The following is a 9,661-nucleotide window of genomic DNA, read 5'->3' as shown; positions in this document are numbered from 1 at the left end:
TAGTGTTTTCATGGCAGACTCAATATGGGGTGGTTTTGCAATTTCCTTACCCAGTCATTACCGTTTTACCTCCCAGCAAGCTGGGTACTCATTTTACCAACCTCGGAAGGATGGAAGGCTGAGTCAATCTTGAGCCGGCTGCTGGGATTGAACTCCCAGCCTCATGGGCAGAACTTCAAACAACACATCTGCTGCCTTACCACTCTGCGCCGCAAGAGGCTCTGCTACATGGATAGAAAGCATTTAAAAAGCAGAATACAATAGAAGTTTCACAAAGGCGTTTGGTTGAGACCCAACAGAAGCAGCCACATCCACTGCCCCCCCCCAGAACCCCTCCCCTCACACAGGTGTCCCCTTGGAGCAGACAAAAGGGCAGCCCTGGACTGACCAGCCCATGGGATTCAGTGAACTGTTAATGTTTTCATGAAGAAAAAGACATTATCACCAAATGTTACTGTTACTACTGTTGTTATCCTGCCCTTTTTATTGAACCATGTTTTTACCTGTATTATTATTTCCAAGTTTTCTGTAAACCACCCTGAGCCACAAGGGGAGGGCAGTGTATAAATTAAAGAGAGGGTGTGAGTAAGGATTTGTGGTAGGAAGATCTGCCTTAACAAGGCAGGGATCACTCAGCCTCCAAAGTGCACTGGCTGGGATTGGTGGTATATACATGAAATAATAAATAATTAAGAAAAACAATTTTCAATGAGGGAAGATAAACCCTTTAGGCTGGGCTTTGTTGCAATGAACTGATGTGTTTTCAATGGCCCAACAGGTCAACTGGAGCGTATTACAACGGAATAACTATCTAGGACAGAGACATACAAACCTTTCACAGATTCTCTCTTGGAATATCTTGGGGTAGTTTAGATCTTTAGCAAATTATTCTGACATACTTTTCAACAGGCAGGACTTTGACATTATAGCTGTCCTGGAGATCTGGACTTCCACTGATCTGGAACTGAAGGGTTTTCATACTTTTAAAAAGTAGAAGCCCCCCAAGAGTCCTAGTTGATCAAAAGCAGGGTTGGGCATTCTAATAATAACTCACCTGAATGGCAAATCTACTGAGAAACCTTGTTTAGGGCACTCTGCCATGGTAGTGGTCCTCTATTGGGACTGGCATGAATTAATTATTATAAATAAATATTTAAAATTCAGACAAGCATTAGGATGGAAGCTGATTGCCAATTATCACACCATCAATTTTGTTTAGTATAGTACCTTATTATTCCAGTAGAGTTGCTTCCTATATGGCTATATGGAAAAAGGCAACTGCAGTCCCTCTTTCCAAGGGTTAATGTGTGCTGTGTCAGGCTGGTTCTATCTCCAGGTGTTCCCAATTAGGGCCTGAATTTCTATGGGTTTCTTATCATCTTCAAGGCTAAAGCAGGGAATGGGATAATTGGTTAGGTGAGGACCAATTCAGGATGGGAGGGGGAGAGTTAGAGAGATGAGGTGGTTTTCTGGAAGGTTCCATCAGATCTGATTGGTTCATTGTCATCACCTGACTCAGGTAGGTAGAAAACTATAATTGGCCTTACAATCAGCAAAGGGTTGGCTAGGTGGGTTTTCAGAGGGTTACACCTGTGAAGTGCTGCATAGTAAGGACACTCAGCTAGGAAAGTCTGTGAGTTGATTCTTCATACATTTCATAGCAAGGAACTGGAACTCATAAAAGCAGGTTGAGGCTGATTCTGTGATGGTTCAAGGGGGTGGCAGGTTACAGTGGATGAGCAATAGAGTTGTGAGTGTCCCGCACTGTGTGTGGGGGGTTGGACTAGATGAGCCAGGAGGTCCATTCCAACTCTATGATTCTAGGTAGGTAGTTTCCTCTTAATCAAGTGGTAAAGAGGGTAGGCCACGGAAATCATTTGCCAGATGCCCAGCCAAGGGCCGGTCCTTAAGGAAACCCACATCATATCTTGCAAATTATGTGCATTGAAAGACAGGGAAAAATGAAAAAAATGTTATCCTCAGTGGAGCCATAGCAAAATATTTGTCTTATACCATGGTTGTAATGTAATGGGTCTGTTTTCAAGAAAATGTATGAGCTGTTTCACAAACCCATGCTGGTTTTACTACTTTGCCAACAAATCCTGGCACATTTTTATAACTGAGGAATGGTGCGTTGGATGGAATTTGTTACTGAAAATAAGGGAGTTTTCTGGGTGAAATTAAACTCTGGTTTGGCAGTGTTGGTTGGCTCAAGGTAAGCTGCCCCCTGCTCAAGTCAAAAAAAAAAGCATGTGGATGTACATATCATGTCATCTGCCTTTTCCTGTTCCTGAGAGCAAGCTTGCTGTGCAGATGGGAAATTTACCCAACGAAGCTGTTAACAGTTACAAGAGTTGTAGAAAAATCTCACTTTTGAATAAAGTCTAATTTAAGTCCAGAAGAAAAATCAACAATAGTATTGCTGCTTGTGAAGATTTTGCAGGATACCTCTTTGGGGCTTGAGTTACTTTTTGCACAGTGTTACATGGACAAGGAGGTGGAAAACTGCAATTCTTGGGCAGGGAGCAGGGAAACTGCGGTTAATAAGGGTTAGCTAGGGCAGGTAGGGAAGGCGATCAGATTTCCTCCTAATGAGATCCGGTTTTGGATGCATTTTTAATGGAAAACCTCTAAATCTTGTAACCAATCTGTGAATTAGCGCGGCTGCCTTCTCATTTGACTCACTTGTGTTTTTGCTGATTTTGTGAAAAGCGTGAGTTACAAAGCATCTGTTTCTCTAAAGTAAAATTTCATACTTCAGTTTATAAAACATAAAGTAAATTGAAATGCATGTTTTCAAGTGAATTGCTTAATGTTACTTACAGAAAGCTTCATATTTGATTATTGGTGCATGCATAGGGCAAAGAGTGGGAGCCACGGTGAAAAAGTAGTTTCAGAATACTGGGTGGCAGATTAAACATCAACAAGAGTCATTGGGCTGCAACTAAGCTTTCTCTACTTATGAACAGGCAGGCTTTTGTTCAAGTGGCTGCAAAAGATTTTAATGTGAGGTCATACTTTGGTAACTTTCTCATGGAAGGTTTTATCAGGAAAAGCAATGCTGATTCTAGTTGGTGAGAAGGATACCCCAGGAAAAGTAAATTACTTATATTTCATGTTTCCAGAACACCTGGTTAAACAAACAGATTTCGATGGTAACAAAGAAACTGTAGTTGGACTGAAGGTCCAATGTCATGACTTAGTGGACAGCATGGAATTAGGCCAACGAGTTCAGAACTGTAGATAAATCCAGTACACTGAAGCTAAGCAGAGCCGTGAATTTGAATTAACTTTTAATGAACCTCACTGGCGCTGAAGTAACATAAAAGAGGTTTATAAGAAAATAAAAAGTGTATACCCTGGAGTGTGCTTACTAGAAGTCAGCCTGTGCATTTATTTCTTATTGTGTTAGAAGAAAGTATTCTTTTCAAGATTATACCTTCTATACTTTGAGTATGAGAAGCAATTCCTTATTCATGATGGACTGCAACATAATTGTCAGATTTCACTAAATTGAAGAATTCAATTTAGATTGACTCAGATAGTTTTAAAAAACACATATTTAAAAAGCTGCCATATAGAAGATGGAGCAGAGTTGTTCTCTCTTGCCCCAGAGGGACGGACCAGAACCAATGGGATGAAATTAATTCAAAAGAAATTCGTCTAAACATCTGGAAGATGTTCCTGAGAGTTAGAGCAGTTTCTCAGTGGAACAGGCTTCCTTGGGAGGTGGTGGGTTCTCCATCTTTGGAGGTTTTTAAACAGAGCCTGGATAGCCATCTGACAGAGAGGCTGATTCTGTGAAGGCTCAATGGGGTGGCAGGTTACAGTATATGAGCGATTGGAATGTGAGTGTCCTGCATAGTGCAGGGGGTTGGACTAGATGACCCTGGAGATCCCTTCCAACTCTATGATTCTATATTTAATGTCAAATTTGCCACTGGCTCATTTCAGTATTTATTTTTGCCAGACTTCTGTCACATGCCAAAGAAAAAACAAACATTTTTCCCCAGGTAGAAATAAAATTTGATGCACTGAGTTTTCTTGGCCTACATAAGGAAGTGTAAACATTCTCTAGAATGTCTCTAGAAACAGTGAGAAATGTATGTGTGCACACAAGAAGAACGTATTTAATTCTGTGTCTTTACTATTTTTAAAGGAAGAATTTGTATCCTAGTTTGGGCTCACATTATGCAGTACTTATTCTGTAATTATGAGCCTCTTGTGGCGCAGAGTGGTAAGGCAGCCGTCTGAAAGCTTTGCCCATGAGGCTGGGAGTTCGATCCCAGCAGCCGGCTCAAGGTTGACTCAGCCTTCCATCCTTCCAAGGTCGGTAAAATGAGTACCCAGCTTGCTGGGGGGTAAAGGGTAATGACTGGGGAAGGCACTGGCAAACCACCCCGTATTGAGTCTGCCATGAAAACGCTAGAGGGCGTCACCCCAAGGGTCAGCCATGACTCAGTGCTTGCACAGGGGATACCTTTACCTTTACCCTTACCTTTTATTCTGTAATTCTTGGGATTGATTCTTATGTTACATTCTGCAGGAATTGCATTTCCAGTCCTGTGTAAGCACCTGGTAAGGCCTGTAGCTTGGTGTCCTGCTTGGTGACCACAGTCAACCCTGCTTAGCTTCCTGAAGAAAACAATAGCTTCAGAAGGTGGCCTGGATAGGATTATATTCCAGCTGAGCTCCTTGCCCTCAGACTCTGTCCTTCCCAGGCTCCCCCCCCCAGATCCCCCAGAATTTCTTAACCTTGGGTTGGCAACCCTTCCCCAAAAGTCTTCATCTCTGGGAGGCTAGAAAAACCTTTTCCTGCTTGCTCCTGGCCATGGGATCTTCCATTGCTTTCTCACCCCAATGAGGACCCAAAGTGTCTTTTACAAATGGATTTTACAAAGAATACACACAAACATATTCCAAACTAAAATCTGAACCCTGTACAACAACCAAAAAAAAGTGTAGGCAATATAGTGTTTTGAATTTGCAGTAGACCTAACACCAGGAAAAGGGGGGGGGGCACTAGGCTGTGGTCTGGAAGCCAAAGGAGCAGCAGCCTGAAACAGTTTGGGAAGCACTAGGCTAGATAGAGCTCATATGTCCACAACAATGGCTTTTGAAACTAGTAAATCTCACACAGTCCTTCTGAGCCACTGTGCGTGGCATCATGAAAGAGAACTCAGGAAGCAAGTTCAGGGGTCCTTTGCAAAAGGCGTTTATGTCCAATTCCATGTTTAAAAGAAGATCAAACAAATCCCTGATGCAAATGCCACTGAAAGCAAACAATATTCCAAGGTGGTAGCTTGCACAATATAGTACAAGGGGTACTTCATGGTTTCAGACTCAAAGCCTGTCTGTTGCCTGCTACACCTACACCCTACTGTAGGAGCACCTTTCATGACACAGATGTGCTATCTGAGGGAAGAGGTGAATGTTGAAAGGAACATAATCAGTGGATGAAAGTTGAGAACATCTTTAGGCCAGATGTATGAAAATCTGGGCTGAGCTTCTGTCCTACCTCTGCTGCATATACCTAGTCTCGGCTTGGACAGAGGAGTTTGATGAAAGGCAAGATCCAAAGCGACCCTGTCTCTTGGCTCTTAATCCATGGCTTGCAGCCTGTGGCTTTGAGTAAACCAGCCTAGTGGATCCAGAACTAGGGCACAGTTGAAAGTTTTCTGTACATATGGTGGTCACTACGTCTAATTGGAAGCATACTTAGACTGAAAATATGATTTCATACCAAGTATGGACTTGAATGAATTACTTCGGCTCTGAACCTAGATTCATCTAACATGTATAATTAGTCTACTCTAGTGTCCTCTAAAGAGTGTCCTCTAGAAATGTGGTGGGTTGTACTTACATGGATTATTGAATATGATATTAATCAGCTCTGGCATGTAACCTACGAGAATACAATAAGGACTGTGCTGTACTAGGTGGAGTTGACTGAATTAGTAAATAATATGGAACATCTTGTTATCTTTTCAGTGTCAGTCCGCCGAAGATCATGCTATGGGAGATGGCAATTATTTCAAAGGAAATAAAGCTCCAGCGGGGAATTCTTTTAAAAATAGACATTGAGGCATGTAGCTGAGTTTGCAATGCACACACGCACATATGCATTCAAACAATGATGTGTAATAATCTGTTATGGAGAACGATGAAAAGATGCAGAAGTTCAATCTGTTTCAGATGCCATTTCCCCCCATATATAGCCAAACATTGTGTCATAAAATGAAAGCATAAACAGAATGTATTCAGTATGTTTAAGATGCAGGGCTCATAAATACGGATTTTGTACACACCCACAGCCTTTTCTAAAGCATTGGCTACTGGTGTTCAGTTAGAATGATGTTAGGCCATTGACATTGATGGGTCAATTGCTAAATTCCATTGTTTCCATCTGTTTTTTTCCAAGGGGGACCTCACTCCCATTCAGCTCTATGAACAGCAGCATAATGGACACATGCATGACCTTTGTACCAGTCAGACCACTGATTTGTCCAGCTGAATATACTGTCTGACTTTATCTCCCCGGGGCTGTTTGGAAGAGGTCTTTCACATTATCCACAGACAAGTGCTTTAATGTGGAGATGAGGAGAATCTGAACTGAGGCCTCAGCATGTTTACAAAATAAAAAACAAAACAAAAAAACACAACCAGCACATTCTACTGCACAGCGATGGTCTTAACCGAGCCATATTTCCACACATGAAATTCCTGCTGGAACTGTAGATACAGTTTTTGCCTGGCCCTGAAGTGGCAAGAACTCCCGTAACACTGTGCAAATGGCCAGTGCGGTCTTCTCTCTCTTCCATCTCACCTTGTCTTGGGTGCCATTTCCAGCCTTTAGATTGCAGGTTGGCCTTCCTATAGAAATGAATAAAGTAGAGAATTTGGGTTTTTGTTTTTAACCATTGCCCCTCATATGACACCCAATAGTGATAAACCTAGATGGCTTATCCTCCTACTAGAGGAGAATATTGGATGGTCTTGATACGGAAGGAAGATCAGGAGAGAGAAATGTGACACCACTGTGAAGTCTGACTTTTAATGTTTAGAACAGCCGCAACAGACAAACTTAAGACTGACACAAACAATATGTTTTTAAATGCATAGTCAGACCTTGGTGTTCTTCCGAAATCCTTCGATGACTGAGAATCAGAAGCCATATGGTACATTTCAGACCAGAATTCTTTCCCCAGCTTTTTTTTTTTTTTTACCATTGTGGATTTAAAAGACACTTGCTCCTGGGGAGTAAAGCTATGGCAAATCTAGACAGCATCCTAAAAAGCAGAGACATCACTCTGCCAACAAAAGTGCGTATAGTCAAGGCTATGGTCTTCCCAATTGCAATATATGGCTGTGAAAGTTGGACCATAAGGAAGGCCGAGCGTCAAAGAATTGAGGCTTTTGAACTCTGGTGCTGGAGAAGACTCTTGCGAGTCCCTTGGACTGCAAGGCGAACAAACCGGTCAGTCCTGGAGAAGATCAGCCCTGCTTGCTCCTTAGAAGGCCAGATCCTGAAGATGAAACTCAAATACTTTGGCTACCTCATGAGAAGGAAGGACTCCCTGGAGAAGAGCCTAATGCTGGGAGCGATTGAGAGCAAAAGAAGGGGACGACAGAGAATGAGGTGGCTGGATGGAGTCACTGAAGCAGTAGGTGTGAGCTTAAATGGACTCCAGGGAATGGTAGAAGACAGGAAGGTCTGGAGGATCATTGTCCAAGGGGTCATGATGGGTCGGACACGACTTGGCAAATAGCAACAACAATTGTCACTTAAGTCGTTACTGTGCAGTTCCCGATTGTGGCAAGAGACAATGCCACTGGCTGACTTTCCTGTCTCCAGTGTCCTGTGATGATTTCTTTCATTCCTTTTTTCTTTTTTTGGTGGTTCTACTAGTGGCCTTTCCCCCTCTTGTTCAATATACTGGAATCTGAATTGCTGCTCTAAATGAGTGCTTAGGGTTGCTTCTGTGGAACTCCCTTACACTTGACATTTTGCACCTGCGCTACTTTCCTTTGGACACAAGTGCAACCCCTAGCTAAGAATGGAATGAGTCAGGAAGGTGTGGAGCCTTTAGATGCAGAAGGGTGAGGAATGTGTGGAAAGCAAAAGAAGGAAGCAAGGCTGCTTTGGGGGGAGTTTGAATATTAATCATAGGTGTTTGTACAAATAACTGATTTGTGTATGATTCAAAAGAGTAGCCATGTTGGTCTGAAGTAGAACAATAAAATCAGAGTCCAGTAGCACCTTTAAGACCAACAAAGATTTATTCAAGGCGTGAGTGCTTGCACTCGAAAACTCACGCCTTGAATAAATCTTTGTTGGTCTTAAAGGTGCTACTGGACTCTGATTTGATTTGTCTATGGAAACTGTTATGGGGGGCAGGGCTGTGTTATCTAAGAGAGTTCATTTGGGGACTTTATCTTGGAAGCCAGTGCACTGAGGGTTCAGCGGGAGCTTTCTGGGCCTCAAACAAGAGGAAAGAGATGGACTTTTTGGGGGTGGCAGGCTGTGAAGGAGGGGAAAGGTAATTGTTTAGATTTTGAACATTCACTGTTCTGTCATGTTTCTAAGATCTGTTTTTGTTTTCTTTGAATGATTGCAAGATTCATTCCAAGTTCCTCTCCACAGATTCTACAAACTGAGGTTACACAAGGACACAATGTTTCTGTTTATCCAGGCTATAATTACGTTTTAACACAATTTTTTTGTGTGATTCTGTTCTGGAAAGTGTTAACTCCATGTTAAGATGACTAGTGATCTGTGTTCTTGCTGGATTTTAATGCTGAGTTTTAATTAACAACTTTTAATAGCTGATGTTTTCATTATGTTTTTTTTTTGTAAGCCATGTTGGTCAGGCTCGCTGGAGAGGTGGTGTACACATTTTCTAGAATCATAGAGATCTCCTGGGTCATCTAGTCCAACCCCCTGCACTATGCAGGATACACAACCCTATCACTCATCCACTGTAACCTGCCGCCTCCTTCAGTGTTATAGGTTTTGACCAATGCTTACCGTAGACTCTGGCTGGGCTTCTTCTGGTTGTTGAAGGTTGGCATGGGACCCATCAGTGGCTATATTCTTATCCAGGCATGCCTTAGCAGAAAGGGCATGATACTCTTCTCGAGTGAGATAACAAACTCAGTTAGGCACTTCAGCAACTATAGTAAAAGTCATGAATCTGTGGCATCCTACTCAAAATTCATGGCAGGGATGATTAAATTATAAAAAGGTAAAGGTATCCCCTGTGCAAGCACTGGGTCATGTCTGACCCCTGAGGTGACGCCCTCTAGCGTTTTCATGGCAGACTCAATACAGGGTAGTTTTGCCATTCCCTTCCCCAGTCATTACCATTTACCCCCCAGCATTCTGGGTACTCATTCTACTGACCTCGGAAGGATGGAAGGCTGAGTCAACCTTGAGCCGGCTGCTGGGATTGAACTCCCAGCCTCATGGTCAGAGCTTTCAGACTGCATGTCTGCTGCCTTACCACTCTGCGCCACAAGAGGCTCGATTCAATTATAACAATAGTTGATTATGAAATATTTATAATATATATAATAATGAATGATAATAAATGAAGAAGCCTGAGAAATATGATTTCTTGCTCTTCTCGATGGATGATTTAATTTTAAAGCTCTTGCCTTA

The 9,661-nt window shown here is 42.3% G+C and overlaps 1 protein-coding gene across 1 annotated transcript in view; it reads left to right on the top strand.

Annotated features, from left to right (window-relative positions):
• The first annotated feature begins 1,596 nt into the window (after nucleotides 1-1,596).
• The window catches only part of LOC143843083 (arylacetamide deacetylase-like), an 86,558-nt gene continuing 78,493 nt past the window's right edge, over nucleotides 1,597-9,661 (top strand). Inside the window, exon 1 of the mRNA XM_077348660.1 lies at nucleotides 1,597-1,633. The gene's annotated coding sequence lies outside the window, so the exon portion shown is untranslated. The remainder of the gene's footprint in view (nucleotides 1,634-9,661) is intronic.

Source organism: Paroedura picta, chromosome 8 (genome assembly GCF_049243985.1).
Source record: "Paroedura picta isolate Pp20150507F chromosome 8, Ppicta_v3.0, whole genome shotgun sequence".
Taxonomy (NCBI): domain Eukaryota; kingdom Metazoa; phylum Chordata; class Lepidosauria; order Squamata; family Gekkonidae; genus Paroedura; species Paroedura picta.
Note: the sequence above shows the minus strand (reverse complement) of the source record. Positions and strands in the feature narration are given on the sequence as shown.